The sequence below is a fragment of the Lissotriton helveticus genome, chromosome 2_1 (assembly GCF_964261635.1).
Source record: "Lissotriton helveticus chromosome 2_1, aLisHel1.1, whole genome shotgun sequence".
NCBI lineage: Eukaryota > Metazoa > Chordata > Amphibia > Caudata > Salamandridae > Lissotriton > Lissotriton helveticus.
The window spans coordinates 1710524726-1710548280 of record NC_136059.1 but is presented as its reverse complement, the minus strand read 5'-3'; positions in this window follow the sequence as shown (position 1 = coordinate 1710548280).

Here is a 23555-nt window from a genome sequence, read left to right as displayed (position 1 = left end):
GATTCTGAGCCAAAACTCATCACTGTCAGAAGACTAAGAACTAGGCTACCGCCTCGGAGTCGGCGGGCATTCAAAAGCTCATCAATGTCAGGACAGAAGGTACTTGGCAGAGAAAAACAAGACTCTTCAAAGAAACTTGCTGACGCCTGACATGTCACATTTCTGCAAACTCAATTGACCAATGAGCGCTACCCAGGCCGTGGCCCATCTCACAGCACTGACCATGTGAACCAACTTCAGCAGCAACAAAGTGCCACAGATAAATACGAAAACCGAAACAATGACTAACACTCAAAATGTATGTGGAGTAATAATGAGGCAACTGCCTCAGTAAACAAATACATACCTGTCAGAAGAACTATGCAGGCATCTGACGTCCAAAGCAAAAAGCAAGACAGGTAATGATGACATGTGTTGTATGCAGATTCAGAGTGATTGCTGTTTTGGTGTTGATGATGCGTTGTGCATGAATGAAGTCGAATTGTACTAGTAATTATTATACCAACTCAAAGTGACTCAAGTGATAGTCAAAGTTATGTTTCCCTTCTTGTTTAATAACCAAATTGTACTCCTACTACTGCAAGCCAATATCCGTTGCAATTTTTAATATGGAATATGGACTTAGTCAGAGTCGTACTCGGTATACTAAAGACTGAGTTAGAGTTGGCCAACACGTACAACAACACCATGATGATGAGTCATGACCATACTATCTTTGCACTTTCGCAGTCAGTCAGTTGGATCGGAGATGATTGATGGAATAACTATGAGCATTTCAAATCAAGTCTCATAAAACGGTAAATAACTCAACAACCACAGCAGACCTACATATCCTTGTAGTGGTGGAGTTGAGTAATACAGTGGTATGACTGACAGCGGTGCATTGATTTAATTTATTCACTTAATTTTGAAAATGCTAGTATGCTGTATATGTGCTTTGTCTAGCACTGTCAAACTTTCAGCTAAATGGAGGTTTGGTCACGGCCCGGTGCTGTGGCGTGGCATGCTCTGTCCTGTTGTTGGTGTAGGTAAAAAAAATGCTGTAAACAGAGTAGACAGACATGATGTATCTAGCCATGCCGCCTCAGTCTAAAAATGTTCTCTTCTCTGTCTGACTCCTATTGCACTCCACCATAATTGATGCATTTTTTTTATTCATTGAATTCTGCATATCCCATTTTTTGCCCATTCTACCCAGTGCTATACTTTGAAAAACAACGCACACTTACCTTCCCAATGAATCTACATGTGTCAGACAGGTAGTGACGACTCCCAAAATGTATGGACGGAGCATTCGTGGAAGGGACTGAGGACCAAGAGGAATGCCGAGATGCAACTCCCCGTTTGACCAGGATAATAATCCTAACACAATAACAGTATCAACTTTCGTCATCTTTTAAACAATTTGATTCATTTTTTGTCTTCAATCATTAATGGTGTGTGTTGTTGTTATTATTAATTATGTTTGCTCTCTGCTCTGCTCATAATTCATCCCTACAGCTATTTTTAAATATTCTTTGCTATCTTTAAAAGTAAGCCCGGCACAACAGAACAGAACACAAACTGTATGTAAACTGTGTCTCTCTATGAGGGCAGACAGGCATGGAAAAGTGCCTAATATTAATATATACTGATGGCCTGCACTGTCTAATTGTCTTGTAGTAGTTAGTAAGTTTTACTTATCATTAACCATCAAGTCATCATCATCATCATCATCATGCATGCATTTCCTTTTTCACCCTTAACACATTTATGGATATGGTAGTCTACAAAGATTGTGTTTTCTTTTGTTGTTTGTCCATGCGTACTGTTTTTATTTGTCAAACCTTTCCCCAAACCCCATCCCAACCATTCATCAAACTCTAACCCTCTTCCCCCGGGCTGTGTGATTTATCGAGGTGTGACTACATTAACGTACACCAATAATTGATCACACACTTGCTGGCGTGGACGTGGCGAAAGCAACACTAATTTAATTTCAAGGCAGGGGGATGATTTTTTTCTGCTTGTCCACCCATGATGATGCGTATATTTGCGAATTGCGGATTAACTTTTTTAACAAAGGAACGTAATCCATCATCATTAATTGCCGGCATCGATTGTCATCCTTTCTATTACACATAGCACTACAGGTTACGCTTGTGTCTAGTAGTGTAGGCCTAGTTGAACTTGTTGTACTAGGCTATCCCCTCCACCATTAAGTCTTATTTACTTCGCTCTACTACTACTCGCAGAGTTTACTCAGACGACTGACTGTGTCATTTTCTTTTTTTGTAAATCTTACTGCCAGTGTCTACTACTACTACCACTACAACCATATTACAAAGAACAGTGGTCCCTAGTAATTCAGGGATCTGGGGAATGATAGGCATACACTAAATAGTAAGTATGTCCTTTGTCCAGCCAGACAGGATTTTATTTAGCAGGTTATAAACAATAGCACAAGGATTTTTTACACAGTGGGCATGACCAGTGCCCCACAGAGAACAAGACAAAACAAACAAAATTTTGGTTTCATTGTAAAATAAAAATAAATAAAAATAAAAAAAACACTACAACCATGGCATCTGATTCTGCATTCTCTTGGGAAACCCAACCTGCATCGTCATGCAGCCAGCGCTGTGCCTAACTTAAACATCAATCACAGGTAAAAAAAGAAAATATGTTTGTGGGAGGTATAATAATGGACTAGGACAGGAGGAGGAGAGAGTGACCGTACTACTAGGACAAGTCAATGAGTGAGGGGTACTACATCTATCTGTTTGTGTCTTACAAAGTCAACCAATTATTTAAATCAAACACTAGCTGTGGCCCTGCAGCAACAAGGAAACAGTGTGATGTAAAACAGTAACCCAACCCACAAAACATTAACCATATCGTTTATAAAGTAAAATATATATAAATTAATCCCCTAACAAAAATGAACTAAGTAAAAAATCCCACAACACCGGACCCACACCTCTCCCTAACTCCAACCAATGTCCAAAATGAAAAAGTACAAAAATGTCCATTTGTCCATAACCCCAACGCTCTATTCCCACCCACCAAAAGAACCAATAGAAAAGGGGCTATTGAACAGGGTCTTTACTAGCGGTGGGCTCTTCTTTCCAGGACTTTGAGACGCTTCTTCACCTCCCCTAGCTCTTCCTCCAGTCACGCATTCCAGAGGAGTATGCGGCGCGCATATACCCTGCAGTTGCATCCACGGGGCGGGGGGCGCAGCAGTAGTGCTGGATGTTGTTGCTTGTGGGCAGCTATGGGTTCCTGCCTGACCGCGGCGCCAAACAACTGGAGGTACCTGGCTGGGGCCCGGGGCATTGGAGGAGGCTGCAGCTGCTGCCGCCTCCTCCTCCTCCACCGCCAGAGCCACCAGCCACCTGTAGTCAGCACAGATTACCTCCAGCTTCCGGTGCCGGGTCAGAACTGCCAACTCCCTCCTCATCGGTTTTGGAGGAGATATATCAAGAAAGAAAAAAATAATATTTTACCAATACTCTTAGCAAAACACAAAATTAATTCAACACATAGTAGCACTACCAAGCACAGTACATAACATTTGTGCTATGTATCTGTCCTCCCACTTCCTCAGCCTCTAACATGTGTGGGAATTTTTCAGGCATTATACTAGCACTATGGCCCAGTACACCAGTCTACTTTTCCTCTTTAGTTTAGCGAAATTACATGACCTTGTTGTAGCTGACATGCCAGCTCAGTCAGCTTGCGCCGAAGACAAACATACTCGAGTCTGACTCATGATGACGCAGACTCACGTTAGTTCTATTTACAACTGTCTGCAGGTGGGGAAGCTCGTAGGTTTCTGTTACGGGTGGCACTGGACATAGTCTCTCTGTAACATCAAGGGCAAATCCTCAATTTCACTTTCACCCTGCCCTGACAACTACAAAAAGGCAGAGTATATATCTGATCTGATGATCATTGCTTATATATGGGATGACATGAGGTACTTTATTCTGATTGATTGTGTAACCAACAGATAGGCCACCCCCCATAGCAGGCTGGCTGACAGTAAAATTAACATAGGTATGTAAGGAGTGTTCCTCTGAGTCGGAAGAAGGCGCTGATAGATACATACATCATACACAATATATATATGATGTGCTTGCAAACTACTGTGAGTCAAGGGAGTATTCTGAAAATACAACTTATATTCCCCTCGGTAGTCGACTTTGCTACTGTGGTGCAATTTCTTTTACATTCTCTTCAAAGACTCTGGTCTGCATCCAGTGAAAGGGGCTACCTATGCTAAAATACATCCAGGCACCCATCCATTCAAAGTAAACGTCTAACATTCTTCTTAATCTCCCAACAAATCTTAGTTTTTTTCACCAACAACCACCCATGCATCCTTCCTTGCTTGCCTTGGCTTTGGGTGCGACCCAAACACCGCTGACGATTCTTGCAATCCTATCTACCCATAAGGTGTGGGCACCCATGCAGGCATCTTTTCTTTGACTTTCAACATATCCTTCAACAACCCATGCATCTGATTCCTATCAGCCACCTATGCATGCTTCCAACGTATCCTTCTCTGGCAGTCATATTACATCTCACCCGTCCTTCCTCCTTCAGCCATCAGTTACTCAACTCACGCTACTAATGCTATTCCTGCTAATGCCATTGCTAATTAAAGGGTGTCTTCTCTTCAACCGTTGTCTAATGTTCACTGCAACTTCATACTTACTACTAAGTCTCAACATTACAGTGAGTGAGTGTACACTAGTACACCTTTCTTCCCGCTTGTGTAATGTCAATAAGTAAGGAAAAAACTTACCACCACCCACCGCTGCTGCAGCCTCACCTCCTCTAGCTCCTGTAGGTTCTGTAGCCGCATCTCTGGCTCCCACCGGAATGGCCGCATCACCGCTGGCCCCGGCACTGGTGGTGGTCGGTAGTATGCCTAGAAAAAACATTAAACATTTTTAGATGCCATATACTCCTCCCCCTATACATTCTTTTCCACTGACAAGATTGAAATAAAAGTTAATACATACATATACAACATACATCACTAGTCCAAATCGGGGATTAGAGTAGACTAATAGTGTTATGGACCCTAGGGTCATTCTTTCTAGTCTACTCTACTCTTTGCAGAGTAAGCCTGAGCCATGCACCATTTTAGCTTCGAGTCTTTTGCACAAGGACAATACCTTGCAGCTTGTTGTGGACGCCTTTGATCCCACATGAGCTCATACAGCTACTGTCTGAGCGTTGCGTACAAGAGGTCGAAAAACAAGCCACTTTGTTAAGGAGTTCTGGTCATTCCGTATTGCTTAGCCATAACATAACGCTACATTTTTTGGCATGAATGAGAAATGCTTGTATTATACAATCTAACGCACACAATTTTTCTCATAGCAGGTGGAAGATTCCATTCTACGACCAAAGGGGTACCCCAGAATTCGAACAGAGATCGTTGGTCTGACTCTTCGGTGGATTTGTAACGATGTTTATTGTTTTAATCTTATGCATTTTTCTTTTGTAGCTGGCTCATATAGTATAATGATTTGAATTGTAGAACAACAAGCAGAGCTTGTCAGTTGAAAATAAACCTTTTGAACTTCAACTCACACAAAAACGATGTGGTTATTTGTGTGGTGAACTTACACGAGTGAGTGAGGAAAAGGGTGTTATTATGTTCTGGGTTGTTTTAAATCATTAGGTATCTTTGGGGGGTTTGGGACCTATTGAGCGAGTATAGCTAGTCGGTCAAGGGATTGTGGGTTAACTTCTGACTGAGGTGTGAGAAAGGTCTAACCTCTCATCACCAACATCCTATTTTCTTGTGCATAGTTCTGTATTGGCTGTGCAGAACCCCTTATACCGTAGTAGTTATATCCTATCAAAAATAGTCAAATATCTGGTTGGGCATTTTGTTGGTGGGAATTGTCGAAAAGCCTCAAGAAAGATTAAGAAGACCAGAAAAGGACAACCCAAAGGACTGGACTCCATTACTAGAGCTATTGGTGAATCTGAGTTTTATTTACAATCTTTTAAATAAAGAGTAGCCAACTGGGCAAGCTTAGCTGCAGACAGACTAATATTAGTAGTACAGAGAGTCATAGGCTCATAGCAGAGGCAGTTGGAGGCAGGGATAACAATGACAAGAATTTAGAAACAGTCTAGAGAGACTAGATCGAAGAAGATTTGGGAAAAAATAGAATTAGGAAACAGAAATAATAGTTTGGAAAAACTAAGGTGCAGTAAAAGTTGGGGAAATATAATTATTAGTATAACCACTGGAGGACTTACTGGGGGCAGCAGCAGAGGCCTTGGTAAAGGAGGACTGATCCTGGCCCTGGGAGGCTTGATGTTCTTGTGACTGTCCCGACGCTGCCTTCAACCCTGTTGTCTTGCCCCTGGGTGCTGCTCGTGTACGATATAACAAAGAAAGAGACAAACATTAATGATTGGTGTACTAGGAAACAAATAAAATATTTAAAAAAATGCTCAAAATTGACCTATGTGTCATCTGATCAACTAATATTATTATTGCAGGACTCACAGATTGTCTACTTAATATTTATGAACACTAATCCAGTGTTCCATTCTGATTCCAGAATACTAACTAAACTAAGCCTATGTACCACTTGACCTAGCCTACATACTCCAGACGGGCCGATTGTTCAATGAGTCTGCATTTAGATGTTAGCGATCAAAAATGCATAGGTGAGGGACACATGCATAAATTTGTGCATACACTGAATTGTTGGTTGGTTGCGTCAGATGCTATCATGGTAGTGACACTGCTAAGCCTTACCACTCACTAAACAAACTACAAAAGGTTCTACTGAGGGGGTAAGCACTGCTTAGTGTGCCAGGAGGTGTGTTTGCAGAGTGGTGTACAAAAAGGGCGTGGCCTCAGGCCACTCTCAGCAATCCAGCTGTGTGGGGCTTACTAGAGATAACAGGAGGGCTAGTTGGCCCCCTGGGACCCTCAAGAGGCAAGGGGACTTCATCCCCCAACCAAGAGCATGCCAGAAGGCGTGTTTGCAGAGTGGTGGAGAAAGGGGCCATGGCCTGTGTTCACCTCTCAGCAATCCTATTATCCGGGGCTTACGGGAGGGATCAGGTAGGCTAGTTGGCCTGTAAGGACCCCCAAAAGCGAAGGGAACTTCAATCCCCATCCATTAGTGTATAGGAATTATGTAGAGTGGGATTATGTGTTATGGAGAGTAATTATGTGGTATGGTAGTCTGTGTTGTGGAGTGGTAAACTCAAGTTTAGTCTGCCTGGTTTCCATAGAAGCTAAACTAAGAACTCAATGAGACAAAAAAAAGAAGGAATCACGGAGGAGCACTTCTGGACCTAGTCAGAGTAATGAGCAGGGCCACTGGAATTATGTGACTGTTTGGCTGCACCAACGTTGGCACAATTATACATTTTCTGCATTAGCCGCATAATCGATCATCTGTTGCCTAATCTGCAGATTTGAACAAAAAAAGGCTTGTTTCTTGATAAATGTCTCAAACGTTACCAAAATTGCAGCAACAAGTGTTACAGCGTGGTGGTAGGTCCATTGCAAACCTAGAAGGGTCACCTGTTACTTATTGCTAAATGTGGGTGCTCAATTGGTACTAATTGTGTGCAAACCACTCTTGCTTCTTTCTGCGGCTCTCTTTCCTCTTTCTGCATTTCTGCGCCTTTCTTTCTTTTTCTGCACTTCTCTTGCCTCTTTCTGCACATCTCTTCTACTTTCTGTACCTCTTTTGCCTCTTTCTGCAACTCTGTTGCATCTTTCTGCACCTCACTTGCTTCTTTGTGCACCCCTCTTGCCTCTTTCTGTACCTCTCGTTCCTCTTTCTGTACCCCTCTTGCCTCTTTCTTTCTGCACCTATGTTTCTTCTTTCTGTATATTTTCGGTTTCTTTCTGCAGCTCTCTTGCTTCTTTCTGCACCCCTTGCCTCTTTCTCCACCCATCTACCTTCATTCTGCCCCCCTCCTGCCTCTTTCCGCACCTCTGTTCCATCTGTCTGTACTTCTTTTGTTTCTTTCTGCACCTCTCCTGCTTTTTTCTGTACCCATCATGCCTCTTTTACACCCCTCTTCCCGAACCCCTCCTGCCACTTTCTGCAGCTCTATTCCTTCTTTCTGAATGTCTTCTTTTTCTTTCTGTAGCTCTCTTGCTTCTTTCTACACTCCAAGTGCCTTTCTCTGCCCCACTCTTCCCTCTTTTTGCACCCCTCTTGCCTTTTTCTGTACCTCTGTTACTTCTTTCTGCACTTCTTTTGTTTCTTTCTGCACATCTCTTGCTTCTTTCTGCACTCCAAGTGCCTTTTTATGCACAACTCTTCCCTCTTTTTGCAACCCTCTGGCCTTTTTCTGCACCTCTGTTACTTCTTTCTGCACTCCTCTTAGTGTGTTCTGTACTCCTTGTGCATCTTTCACACCCCTCTTGCCTCTTTCTGCACCTCTGTTCCTTCTTGTTGCACTTCTCTTGTCTCTTTCGCTACCCATCCACCCTCTTTCTGCACCCCTCCTGCCTCGTTTCGCACCTCTGTTCCTTCTTTCTGGACTTCTTTTGTTTCTTTCTGCATCTCTCTTGCATCTTATTGAACCCCTCTTTCCTCTTTCTCACCCCCTCTTCCCCATTTCTACAGCTCTCTTGTTCTTTCTGCACCCTCTTGCCTCGTTCTCCACCTATCCACCCTCTTTCTGCACCCCTCCTGCCTCTTTCCGTACCTCTTTATGCACTTCTTTTGTTTCTTTCTGCATCTTTCTTGCTTCTTACTGCAGTCCTCTCTAATCTCTTTTTGGATCCCTCTTCCCCTTTCTGCATCTCTGTTGCTTCTCCCTGCACTTCTCCCATCTCTTTCTGAATCCCTATTCCCTCTTTCTACACTCCTCTTCCCTCTTTCTGCACCTCTGCACTTCTTTTGATTCTTTTTGTTCCTTTTTGCTTCTTTCTGTTCCTCTCTTGCCACTTTCTCCACCCCTGTTCCCCCATTTTACATTTATATTGCTCTTTTCTGCACTTCTCTTGCCTCTTTCTCCACCCCTCATCCCTCTTTCTGAACCTCGATTGCTTCTTTCTGCACTTCCCTTGCTTCTTTCTGCACCTTTGTCCCTTTTTTCTGCAACCCTTGTGACTCTTTCTGTACCCCTCTTCCCTCTTTTTGCACCCCTCTTGCCTCTTTCTACACCTCTGTTGCTTCTTTCTGCACTACTCTTGCTTCTTTCTGCAACCCTTGTACCTCTTTCTGCATCCCTCTTCCCTCGTTTTGCACCTCTCTTGCCACTTTCTGCACTTTTGTTCCTTATTTCTACTCTTCTCTTGCTTCTTTCTACCCCTCTTTCTTCTTTTTGCACCACTTGTGCTTCTTTCTGTACGCTCTGCCCTCCTTCTGTACCCCTCTTGCCTCTTTCTGCACCTTCGTTCCTTCTTTCTGCTCTTCTTTTGTATCTTTCTGCACCTCTCTTGCTTCCTTCTGCACCCATCTGGCCCCTTTCTCCACCCCCTGTTCACCCTTTTTGCATCCCTGTTGCTTCTTTCTGAACTTCTCTAGCCTCAAGTCCACCTGACTCCAGGTATTTTGCCTTTGGGGCCAACGTAAGTGGTGCAGGTGTTGCAATCTAGCATTGGCCACACCCCAGCCCCAAATAAGAAATAAATCTGTCTTTTTGCCCCCTCCCAGGGGAAGACAGGAGGTTCACAAAATTTGCCTCTGAGGGCCAGAAAGCCCACTGTTCAGCCGGAATATATTTTTCTAATAAAATAATTGTTAGACCTGACAGCCTTTGGGTGGTCTTCCCCCTAACATTTTGCCTTCCTCCTCCACTTTATAGGACTTCGTTTTGCTAGCCTTAGGACTCTGGGCACTTTACCACTGCTAACTAATGCTAAAGTGCATGTGCTTACTCCCTAAAACATGGCAATATTGGTTTCTTTCCAATTGACATTTACTTATAAGTCCCTAGTAAAGTGCACTACAAGTGCCCAGGGCCTGTATAATAAATGTTAAGGCCTGCAGCACTTATTGTGCCACCCACTTAAATAGCCCTCTAATAATAGCTCAGGCCTGCCACTACAGAGACTGCGTGTGCAGTTTACACTGCCATTTCGACCTGGGAAGATAAACCGCTCGCCAGGCCCAAACTTTCCCTTTTAATACATATAAGTCAGCTGTAAGGTAGGCCCTGGACAACATCAAGGACAGGGAGCAGTGTATTTAAAATACTTTTAAGTTGTACATGTCATTGTAATGAAAAACTCTCAAATTTGTTTTTCACTATTGCAAGGTCTAGCTCACCCATAAGATAACATTGGGATTACCTTATTCCATTGTACAAGTGTAATTCACAATTGTGAAGCGATAGACTTTTCAAGTTTGGAGTCTCTGGAATCCTTTTTTAAAAACCTACCTTGTTGTGAAGTCGGATTTTAAATTACAATTTTGAAAATGCCACTTTTAGAAAGTTGGCATTTTCGTACTTTAGCCATTTGGTGTGTGCTGCCTGTCTCTGATCACTTGTCTGGGGTGGATGACAGCTGGACTTTGTGTATTCCCTCTAGACAACCACACAAAATGGGAGCTTAGGTAAGACTTAATGGGCCATCCTGAGTAGGATGGGTGGTAGGAACTGGACCCAGCCTCACTTATACTTGAATAGGCTGTCCCCTGTCCCCACACAAAGGGCTTCATAACCCCTTGTAGTGAGGAAGGAGCCAGGGCAGGAAGGGCAAGATCGCTGTGCCCCTCAAAGGCCTGTTTTTGAAGTCTCCCCTTCTTCAAAGGCCCAAATAGGTATAAGTATTGGACCTCTGACCCCATCAACTCAGTACACTTCTGGACCTCTGAATACTCTGCCTGGAGGAAGGGCTGTTGTGATGCAAAAGGACTGCTGCTTTGTTAGACTCCTGCCTTGCTGTGCTCTCTGCTGCCTGGGTGAGAAGGACTGGACATGCATCACTTGAACCCAGAGTCATTCCAAGAGCTAGTTAGATGGCCTCCTGATCTGAAGTCTCAGGGACATAAAAGGCTTCCAACTTGCTCGCTTTTGCACCCTGACACTGCCATCTGTGAGTCTGCCATACCAAGTGATGCCACCCCAGACCTGGACCCTTAAAAGTGAGGCCTAAATTGCAAGGTTCAGCCAAACCCACGCATCCTCTGTTGAACCGGCCCATGGGCGCCATTGTATTGATCAGAACAGGCACATCACCACTGTTGCGTGATCGGAACCATAATCATCACTCCTGTTGCATGATCAGAACCGGGGCATTGCCTCTGCTGCATGGATCGTCTCCAATGTATCACCTCAATGACGATGAAGAATCTCCTCATAGCTCTTTGCTTATTAGAGCCGACACATTGTAGCTGCTGTGCAGATCAAGACTGGTGCATTGCCCTCACTGTGTAGATTAACACTGACACATCGCTTCGACTGCTAACCGCATCTTCAACATCAGTGCAGCCAGGATCAAGGTACTCTTGTTCAACCGAACTCACTGGGTCCCTGTATCCGGCCTGAGTTCTATCGCTGTCTGGCTTAACTTTTTACTTTGTCCCAGTCCGGATAATCCAAGTAAGTGCTTATTGCATCCAAGTGCTATTTTACAGTATGTTCTTAATCATTCTTAATATCTCAAGTTCTGCTTATTGCCATTTTGGTATTGTTTTAATTATTAAATTAAGTTATATTTTTCTTAACTGGTGTGGAATCTTTTTGTGTGCTGTTTTCTAAGGTAAGCCTGAAGGCTCTGTGCCAAGCTACCACAGGGTGAGCACCAGTTAATTTAGGGGTGGTGTTTGCTGCTTTACTATTGTTTATTATCCAGTCAACCTACAACCTAATTTCCAACAATAATAAAGTGTGTCTGACACATTGTAATATCCATCTCACCTTCACCCCTAAAGCCTCAACAGTCTTTCCGAAGCCCTGCAGACTAAGAAGTCCCATCCCAATGGCAAAGAAGAGAACATTTGATCCATTTGGATGTTGTTTCTAAATATGGACCAGGAGAGTGTGACTAACTCCCAATGTGGTCCTACTTGCAATGTTGAGTGGCTGCTCTTCTTGGACTTGGGGAGGCTGCCACCTGGGAAAACTTACCAGAATCATACAGTTTGGAAAACTAGGCACCGGGGGAGTCCAGATTGGACTTTTTCATGTGGATCCCACAGCATGTTCTTACCCAATGCCCTGCAAACTTTGACTAAAAACACACATTTTCCTCACACGTCTGTGAGGAACACTACTTGAATCTGTGGGGAGCCACAAATTTCCTACCTGTCAGCTTTCCTCCAAGTCTCCCAATAACAACGGTACCTCATTGTGTGGGTGGGACAAGAGACCTTGATGCTAAAGTCCCTAAAGGACCCAATGGGGAGATCAGTGATGGGGTGGCTGTGGGATATTGGGCTGACCTCCTCTGCCACCCACCTGGATTCTGGATTTTTTCATCACAGAATTGTAAAGAAAGTACGTGATTTGAGGCATTGTTTGAGGTTTGCAGGGCATTGTGGGTAAGAAAACCTCATGGGATCCATGCAAGGCACACCACCGTGGAATCCCCTGGTTGTCTAGTTTTCAAAAATCTTTGTGGTTTGTAGGCTTGCGTGGGTGGAACCAAGCATGTCCCGAAATACCATAGCTTCTCAGCTTGCTTATATCTCAATGTAGCTTTTTTTAAAATATTTTTTATTAATCCATGAAAGTTAAAGTTACAATGCATTAAGTACATTACAGTTAGATAATCAATGGTATCAACTAGACATCACTTTCATAAAAAAAAGACTTCCACATGATCCTTAAAAACAGAAATTTAGGTAAAAAGCAGACATAATGGTTAGCATGTTCATCACTCACAGTTTATCCAATATTATTGGATCGCAAATATTGGGATGTATGTTGATACATCACGCACCATTACATTGCGCAATTTTACTACGCGGTAAATACATCGAAAAGTCCACAACATCGTCAATTTTAACATTGCACGTTGTTGCAGTTCCAGTGCGTTGATTGTTATTGGCAAATACATAACATTGTGGACTACAAAATCGCATTTCATCACGACGCGTTCTTTGTGGAAGTGATAACTACAGCACTTGAAAAATAAAAACTTAATGATAATTGCACGTGAAAGAAATAAAAACGCTTTTCACGCATTTCACATTAAATAAAAATAGACATTTATTGTAAAAAATAAGTGAAATGTGTTTTAAGGTGGCAAATTTCCCCAAACGATGTTCAAATTAGATAGCATTGTTCGTTTATGTTATGTATGTTTGTATGGATAAACTTAGGTCCTCATTATGAGCGGCCCATAATGTTTCCAATTACTACTATCCCCCATAGTACCCATGACCGGAGGTACCGGTCATTTCAGGAGGGTAAAAAAACAGGGATTACAATTTGTGGGGGATGGCAAGTTAGAATCTAATTTACCATGAAAATTCCAGCATATTTCTTCCTGGTGCATCCCCAGGAACTCTGCCGGCTTCCAGCAGGTGACATCTCAGCTACAATTGTGGATAGAAAATCCTCCACCATACCTCCAAATGAAGCCTTTTATTCTCATATGTGGCTGTCAGTAAATCTATTATGTGTTATCGCACTTCTAGTGGAAATAGAATAATCTACGTGTGAGCAGTCTGCCAGGGAATACACTGTACACAGCACACCGGTTTTACCAATAGGCAGGGGTGCCACTTTGACATTTTCAAAGTGGGCTTCAAGTTAAGGGGGCTGCCATGGTTAACTCAAAAGCCCCCACAGACCGCTCCTGTCATGGCCTCCTGCAGTGGTCGGGCTGGATTGTTATTTTGCCACTGCTGAATCTGGTTTCTAGAGATGTCTAGTTTTGCAAAATTGTATCATGTGCTTGGTCTCAACACTCTCTTTCAGCTGAGACATTGCAAAAGATGTATCTTCTGTAATATAAGTTCACTTCATCAGGTCTTTTGATGTCTGGGGACAGAGGGCAGCATCAGCGCCTCTGTCACTTAACACAGCTCCCTCTGGTTAATTACCATAGGTACAACTTCAGGGGAGGGAGAAACCCAGAGCGAGAGAGAGATAAAAAGATGAGATAAAGAGTGGATGGATGGAGAGAGAAGGAGGAGAGAGGGGAGGAAAGGACTGAGGGTGGTTTGAACATTTTTATCAAGCCTGCTTAAATCATTGCCTCTTATTAAAGTTTGGTATTCTTTAAAATGGTTGACTTGACTCAAAGAGGGAACCCTGAGCATACCCCTTCCCCACAGAGAAAAGGGCTTTTTGCTGACTTCATTGCGCATCGGCTGTTCTCAACCCTATGTTTTCTATGAAGTGACAACACTAGACTAGGAACCTAAGAGGTTACAGAATACTGTGTGAATAGATATTCTCCCAAAATATTGTTACCTAAAAAACTGAAGCACAAGACACTAATACACAAACACACCCGTAACACACACAATCACTGAACTCACGTTTCTCCATAGTTCAACCAAGCTCTATATTAAACATGGTTGTGTAATTGCAAATGTTCAACCGGAATGTCCGCTGAATGGTAAACAGGCATGTACCCCTGACCAGGGCTCCTGCCTACTAGTGAAACTGGTATCCTGACTTTTTATTTATGGGGATGTATTTTGAAACATCAGGCACCATTACATCGTGCAATTTTACTACAAGATAAATACATAGCAAAGTCCACAACATCGTCAATTTTAACATCGCACGTTGTTGTAACGCCTTTGCGTTGATTGTTATTGGCAAGTACATAGCATTGCAGACTATGAAATTGCACATCATCACACACGTTATTTGTGTCCTACCACAATTTTTGTATTATTTCATCCATCCATCCATCCATCATTCATCCACCCACCCTTTCATCCATCCATCCACCCATAATTCATCCATCCACCCTTTCATCCATCCATCCACCCATCATTTATCCATCCATCCATCCACCCATCATTCATCCATCCACCCTTTCATCCATCCATCCATTCACCCATTAATCCATCCACCCAGCCATCATTCATCCACCCAACCTTTCACCCATCCATCCACCCATCATTCATCCATCCACTCTTTCATCCATCCATCCACCCATCCATCCAACCATTATTCATCCACCCCTAGAGGAACAGTGTTTAGTGGATGGGCTTCACGAAAAACGATGTGTGCCGAATACCAAGCAATGATGACATCGTGACAACGATATAACCACAATATAATAACATTGTGTGACTGCAATAAAATCGCATGTACAAATGCCACATCATAATAACATTGCGTGACTGCAATAACATTGCGTGTACAAATGATGCATGCCAATGTCTAAATAATAAGCAATGGTATTATAATAAGCAATGCTATTATCACATCATAATAACATCGCTATTATTATAACATCTTGCGTGACTGTTTTTGATTTATTTTTGTACTTTTGTTTTGCTTTCCCGTCTGTGCTTCACATCATCTACTTTCCCATCTGTGCATGCTATTATAACATCATAATAACATTGTGTGACTGTGCCGGACAGTTGTAGAGGAACAGTGGTTACAATAAAGTCAATTTGAACATCGCATTAATGTTTACATCGCACAGTTGCGTTTACATCGTAAAGCTGCGTTGTTCTAGCTTACGTTGGTATGCCTTACGATGTAAACGTTTATGCTTTGCTGTGCCTTATGATGTGAACGTTATTGCAATGTTCTAATTGCGTTGTAACGCCTTTGCGAAGTGATCACTTCGTTCCGATGGGTGTTCGCCCAAATTTTGCTTTAGCCCCAAAGGGCAAAGTGCCACGTACACAGCATATCATAATTCCATAAAGTGCGAATGCTTAATTTGCCGAATGACACATCACTCATCCATATAGGAGATCAACGGCCCCCAGATTCCCCTGCCTAATTTCCTCTTTCGAGCCCCTTTTAGTGCATATAGACTGTGTTCTAGGTTAAAGATGGTACAAAATCTAGCCCTCCATAGCTCAAACATCGGGTATCTTTATGTAGCCACATTGAGACAACACACAGCCTAGCTACAGCAGTGGCCACAAAGATCAAATATCGATATCTGTATGCCAGCTGGTCACCTCCATCACTCTCCACTACCCCAACAACACGTGAGATGCAGCTAATTTTATCGGACCCCCAAGCAATTCCGTTATAACCTTTTCTAGGTGCCCCCAAAATTTGCTTAAGTTTCCACACAAAAAGAAAATGTGCACAATATCCGCATCATCACCTCCACAGCGAAAACACTTGCTGTCATTAACTCCACCCCATTTTAACAACCTAGCCGGGCTGTAATAAAGATTAAAAACGGTCTTGTAGTGCTGTGCACGGAGATTAGCAGACATCAATAACCTCCCCGCCAATTCAATAGAGTATTCCACCCGTGTACCTTGACACCCAAGCCTGTTGTCTCATTTAGTATTGTTTCTTTCTAAATACCCACCCTCAGGGCCCCATTAGTATGTCGGGCGGTTTGCCACCGCCCGCATGACTGTGGCGATCCGACCGACATATTCCCCCACCAGCTTCTAAATTTCCACCTGCCACATTACCATGGCTGGGGGCCCCGGCAGACGGAAAGACCTTCTGCTGGTTTTCCACTTGGTCGAAGAGTTGACCGAGCGGAAAAGCTGGAAATATGGTGCTGGTGTCTGGTAGACACCGCCATCCATATTAGCATACATGCGGGGACATGCCTTTATGTGGCGGCAACACCGCCACGGAAAGGCGTGCGGATCTCAGCATTGGGGCCCATAGGGGGCCACCAGGGATTCTGGGGGGTGCACATGGGGGTACCTATAGTACCCCCCTGAATTTGACAGTACAACGTGGCAGGCACCGCGCGGTGCCTATCACGTTGTACTGTCAAATGCACAACTTGCATTTCTGGCATTGCGGCGGGCGATGCTTTCAGCACCGCCCTCCGCAATGTCAGAAATGCGGGATGCACCCGCCAGTGTTGGGGGTGCATCCTAATGGATTGTGTGGGGCTGCCACACCCTTAGCGGGCACTTCTATTTCCCGGGGGTACTAATGAGCCCCCTAGTCTCTAACAACATATTATATAACAAACCAATGTGTACATCTCTCCTTACAGCTTTGACTACAGGATTTTGATCAACCTTCTATTGGCTTTTACATAGGTAATCACAAATTTGTAAATATTAAAACATTCGGCTCTAGGGAGGTTATATTTCTTGACCGACATCTCAAAGGACATCAAGCCCCCGTTATCATATAAGTCTCCGATGTATTGAATACCTCTTGTACGCCATCTGTCTACGGTCCTATCCCAAAATATAGGGGGCAAAAGTGTGGTGGCCGCAAACGGGGTATACTTAGAGACCCTCTTGAATCTGTAGCATTTTCGCACCACTTTCCACACCTTAGAGGCGGCATTTAAAACCTTGAACCTTTTTTTTTGTAGTAGCTAGGCTTCAGTTTACAAACAGCCGATTTTTTGCATCGCTAGCCAACAACATTTGATATATCGAGGATGTTTCTGCAACCCTAAGCGGTTCTGCTCCGTTAATAAAATATTCATACGCTGCAACATACACACCAGATAATATAAAGTAAAATCAGGCACTGCCCATCCACCTTTCTCCTGTGGTAAAATCATATAGTGGATTGCTCTTCGGGGTTTCCCTTCTGCCCATAGAAACCTAGCACATATTGACTGTAAAGCAGCCAGTTGAACACAAGAAATTTCTAGCGGAACGAACCTAAAAAAAAATTAAAACTTTGGGTAAAATTAACATTTTAAGAACATTGCACCATCCCACAAGTGTCAGATGTAAACATTCACACCAGTCTAACTGTTTCCGTACCGAAGTTAGAATATTGCCCCAATTGACCTCAACCAATGATTGTAAACATGTCCTTATTGTAACCCCTAAGTTTGATACTCACTTAAGACGTGTTGATCATTGAAGCCAACTTGGTTTAAACACAAGATTTGTGTCTTAGATACATTCATCCTATACCCTGAAGTGGCTCCGAATTCTAGTGCTAGCTGTTCTATCTTGGAAATAGCTACCTTAGGATTAGGAGTGACCACTGCCACATCGTCAGCATATGCAAAAACTCGATAAGGCTCCTGTTGCCAAATTACTGGTTCCATTCCTGAGGTTTGCTCCAACATCATTCAAAAGGGGTTAATATATAAATGAAAACTACAAAGGAGAGCAAGGACACCCCTCTCTTGTACCCCGTGTTATATATACCGAGTCTGACTCAAGACCCATGATACATATCTTAGCAGTTGGGTGTCTGTATAAGGCTTGAATGGCTAAAATAAAGTGTTGCTGAAAACCTGCCTGTCGTAATGCTGCCCATAAGAATTCCCACGCGACCCGGTCAAACGCTTTTTCAGCCTCTAATAGAATCAAACTGAATTTATTCCCCATAATGTTAGCTATATCTAACAAGGTTACCACCCGACTAATATGATTAGTCACCCCCTCTTAGGTATAAACCCATGTTGCTGAGTTGACACTAACGGGGTAATTACATCAGCCAACAGGGTCACGAGGATTTTATCATACATTTTGCCATCAGCACTTAATAATGATATTGGGCGATACGAACCAGGTTATTCGGCAGGCTTATATTTCTTCTTAAAAGCTATTATGCTAGCCTCATCCCGAGACGGTGGGGCGACTCCAGCTTGGGCCTGTAGAAAAGTGATGTGCATATCGGTTTTAAGTTCCCTGAAAAAAGTTTTAGGCCCTGCAGAAGCTTTTCTCTGACCTGTAAATCAGAGGATTCCCCTGTATAAAGTGACGCATAGTAACCATGGAACACCTTTAAGATCCCTTCATCAGTGTCTACCATTTTTCTCCTAGCATCTGCTACTGATCCGATTCTCTGGACCGCCTACCTTGATCGCAACCTTTGCGCCGAGCAGTTGCCTTCCCATATTCATAACATTAGTTCCTGTTGATAGAGTGTTACCTGGCTATTTCTTTGCTCCGGTGTAGATTTATTTTAGCCTTACACCTGGCTACGTGCATCTGCATATCAGAGATCTCAAGTCTGGCCTGAATCCCCCGCTTAAATCTTTCTTCCGCTATTGACAGGTTGCCACATAATTCCTGCACAACTGCTTGTATCGGCTTCTGTTTATGTAGCCCAAAACTAAGAGTTTCACCCCTAAAACCCGCCTTTAAAGCATCCCACAGTGACTCAGTCCAAGCCGTGTTACGATTTATAGCCAAAAATTGCTCAATCCACACCTTCATATGTGCTACATATTCACTATTAAGCAGTAGTTGTCTATCAAACGAGAATGTTTGAAGCCTAATGCCAGTATGGAGCATAGCAAGATTTAAGACTAGAGGGCCGTGATCCAAAGAGATCCGTGGCTGGACCTAAATGTTAGCACCTGACAGTAACAACCCGGATAGAAAGAAATAGTCTAGTCTTATCAATTTCTGGTGCGGATGTGAGTAAACGGTATACCTGGGGTCCAACCCCCTCAGTGCTGCCCATGCATCCACCAGGCCATGATCTACCACTAAAGACTACAGTGCCTTAAAAACTCTTGGTTTCCTCCCATTATAGGATTTACTGTCATCCTGTAGCAGCCCTGTCTCGAGATGTATATTAAGTCTCCTCATAAAATCAGTGGGGTGGGCCATAATGCTAATACCACATTGAGCCCTTCTAATACTTAAGCCTCATCAAAGTTTGACCCATATATTGAACAAATAGTACATTTTACGTTACCAATCACACATTCCGCATTTGCCCACCTCCCTGCTGTATCTGCTTGTACTCTTCCGGTCCCCTGTATATGATTTTTTTACCAATATAACTAGCACTCGTATAGTAGTGGATTGCTCTGTAGATACCAACACATTAAACCCCAATTCTGCCAATAATTTTCTTTTACCCCACAGGATGTGGGTTTCTTGAACACATACCAGATCTGATTGAAACAACCGCAATTCTTCCAAGACCCATTGTCTCTTATTGTAATTGTTCAATCCACAAACGTTCAGGGAGCAGAGCTGAGTTCCAACATTTTTACGCCTATCCCCCATTTATTTTCCAAACAAATTTAAGCATAAGGACCACATGTCTAAAACCATTGAATTTCTTAGTTAATCTCACTGCACTGTCATGGATTCTTTTTACCCGTGACCCCTCCTCCCCAACTCCCCCCACCCTTCCCTGCACGGCTTCAGCCAAAGCTGTGCCCTCCCCCACCTTTCCCCAAAAAAGAGCTAGGAGATACATGGCCTTCGAGATGGAACGAGCTTAGCCCCCCCGGACCGCCCTGCCCCACCACCTACAAAAAAACATGCTTTCCACTACAATCACTACATCACACAAGATCCACAAAAAGAGAAGAAAAACAAAACACTTCACAACAAAATCTGAGATCTTCGTCTAATTTATACATATCTAACATATTTACTCAAGTGAATATTCTCTGACCCACACCGCTTTACCTAGGTTGCTCCCCTTATCACTTTTACAGCAAATGGAGGTAGTTCTTAGCCGCTGACTCTGTTGTAAATAATCGCATATGGTCTTTAAAGATAACCTTGAGCTTGGCAGGGTTCAACAGAAAAACTTGCACATTTTTATCTTGGAATGGACTATTAAGCTGGCTCAATTGCCATCTCTTTTCTACAGTAAGGGGGCAATAATCAGGTCGCACGAAGAACTCTACCCCCTTCCCACATTTCTTTTGATCTGGTCGCGCCAAGTTGTACACTGCCTCTCTCGCCAAAAAGTTATTACCTGATATCAATATAGCCCTTGGTCTACTAGTATTCTGACCTGCTCTATTGTGCTGTGTGAAGGGGAATCTATGTGCACGCTGGATCTCCCGATCCCAGTCCCATTGGGTTAACCCAGGAAAAGCCTCAGAAAACAGTTCAATACCAAATTTCCGTGCATCCTGCCCCTCTGCCCCCTCTGGAATGTCCAATACACGGAGATTGTTGCAACGCAAGCAATCCTCCAAGTCCATGATCCTCCAGAGGGTGTCATCCTTCGCAGTGCGCAGCGCCTCCGTTGTTGCTTTCTGTGCCGCAAGCTCATCCTCTAGGTTCGAAATGCGTGTCTCTGCCGCATTGAACCTCTCAACGAACTCCGAGCATGATTTTGCCACCCTCCGCACTGAATCCTGGAGTTTACGACGCGCTCCCTGTGTGCGCTGGCTCTCGGTTCAGGCCTCCTCCCTATGCGCCATTATACTCTGATAAATGAGAGCCAGGGAGATATGTTCAGGGTTCTCCATCACATTTAAACAAGATTGTATCCCACTAGCCGCTCCGTTGGCCTCGGCCTCACCCATGAATGAATAATCCCAGTGGAAGGAATCTGTGCTTTCCGCCATCTGAAGACCTGCACCCACGCCTGAGTCGCCCCTCTTACACACTGTACTAGGGAGGTCATCCCTCTGTCTGTCTGCTTGCTCAAGTCTGCCTCCTCCCCCGAAGTATCAGAAGGATCTGACATTGAAAAAAAAGGGAAGTCCCCTGAATCACTCTCCTTTGCGGCGTCCTGGTTGCCAACCTTATTTCCAGTTACCCCCAACTCCGCACTCTCCGAGGGCGTTTCATCTCTTTCCCCATCTTTTTCCCCCTCTTTGACTATCTCACGGGGATTGTCCCCCACTGTGTTCTCTTTATCAGGTACTGGGTCATCAGAAGAGTTCTCTCCCAGCATGTCAGTTTCAGAACTTTGTACATTCATACTCCTCATGGGTGTGGGGGGGTAGTAGTTTCTTTACCTTTCCAGAGAGAAACAGAGCAGGAATGAATTTCTTACCACCCTCCACATGGAGCTTCTCAGGATTTGGGTCGGGTTTCTTCCCCTCTGTGTCCCACGCTGGCCAGTTCTCAGCCGTCTCCATCCCCGTCCTGCCTTTGGGGGAATCGCAGCGTTGCGCATCCTAGTCTTTGGGGCAGCGTCTCGTCTCCGCTCCACGCATGTTGAATCCACCATGCGTACACTCGAAAGCCGCTTATGCGAGGATCTGCAAACACCAGACAACCACACAAGGAGCCTGACAAGAGCTCCACACCATTTCATCGAGCCACGCACTCCAGGTCAGCAACTAAGCACTCCTCTCAGTCCTGCATGACTACCGACGACCTCAGAGAACCAATGCCAGGAGTGCGGTAAGTCGGGCAGAGGGGAACTCCGGGAGCTCGAGCTCACCCGGCCGCACTCACGGCCACCATCTTGCCACCAATGTAGCTCTTCAGTGACTTTTTGTTTTGTGGTCTTGTGGCCCACACAAACTAGTGGAGTACAATACTTAGCGGGGGCAAGTAGGAACTCAGGGTGGTACGAAATATTTGGCTCCCCACAGGTTCCAGACCTTTCTGTCACAGAAAAGTGAGGAAAACGTGTGTTTTTTTTACTAAAGTTTGATGTTCGTAAGGGTTTTTAGGTACAATTACATAGTGAGAGCCACACACGTCATGCACCCCTATACTCCCCTGGCTATCTAGTTTTCAAAAATTTGTAGGTTTGCTAGGTTTCCATAGGTGCGGCAGAGCCCAGTTTGTAAAAAAGGGTCAGTTTTGAGTGGTAAAATGTGATGCTTCCATGCGTGTTTTGGGCCCTTTCCTGTTGCGTGTACTAGGCCTACCCACACAACTGAGATACAATTTTTATTAGAGACTTATTGTAATGCGGGTGGAAGGAGGTTTGTGCTCTGCTAGTTTTCAGAACTTTCCATCACAGAAATGTGAGGAATATTTATTTTTTCAGATAAAGTTTGACGTTTGCAAAGGATTCTGGATAAAAACCTGGTGAGAGCCACGAAAGTCACCCCTCCGTGGATCCCCCAGGTGACATTTGTAAATCGGCCATTGTGACAAACAATACAGATGAAAATGTTGTCACTAATGCCCGTTATTTCCTACTCATTTCAATATTTCTTTATTTCAACAGTTAGTTTCTTTGAAAAAACCTTGAGGGCTCTAAGCATATGACCCCTTGATGAATTCAGAATTCTGTCTACTTTTCAGAAATATATAGCTTTCCTGAATCACTGCTGGGTTGTACACTGGTTTCCACCATAAACTGAAAGTAGGTTGAGAGCACAAAAAGCAGGAAACATGGGCTACCTCCTTGAAAAATGCCAAAAATGTGGTAACGTTTTTTTTTTTTTATTCAGCTCTGCATGTTGCTGAAAGCTGGGAAGATGATAACTTTTGCACCACATACCGTTCATTGATGCCATTTTTAGGAGAAAAAAACCAAACACTTTAATTCAAAGCATTTTTTTCCTATTCTTCACAAAAAACTAAAAATGTTGCTATATTTTAGCTATTTTATCTGTCCCCTGCAGAGGAATCCACAATTTCTGGGTACGTTTAAAAGCCACAGGATGATGGAAAAAAAGGATGCAAATTCGGGATAGATACCCTAGGTGGAAAAAACGTTATGGAGACCTAAGTGGATATTACACCAAATAGCCAAAAAAGGGCTGAGAACTGGTGGGGGGGCAAGGGCCAGTGGTTAAGGGTCTTAACATAATTCATGCATTTATAAACATTGAAATATTTGATTTACATTATTTAATTAAATATTTGATAAACACCTGA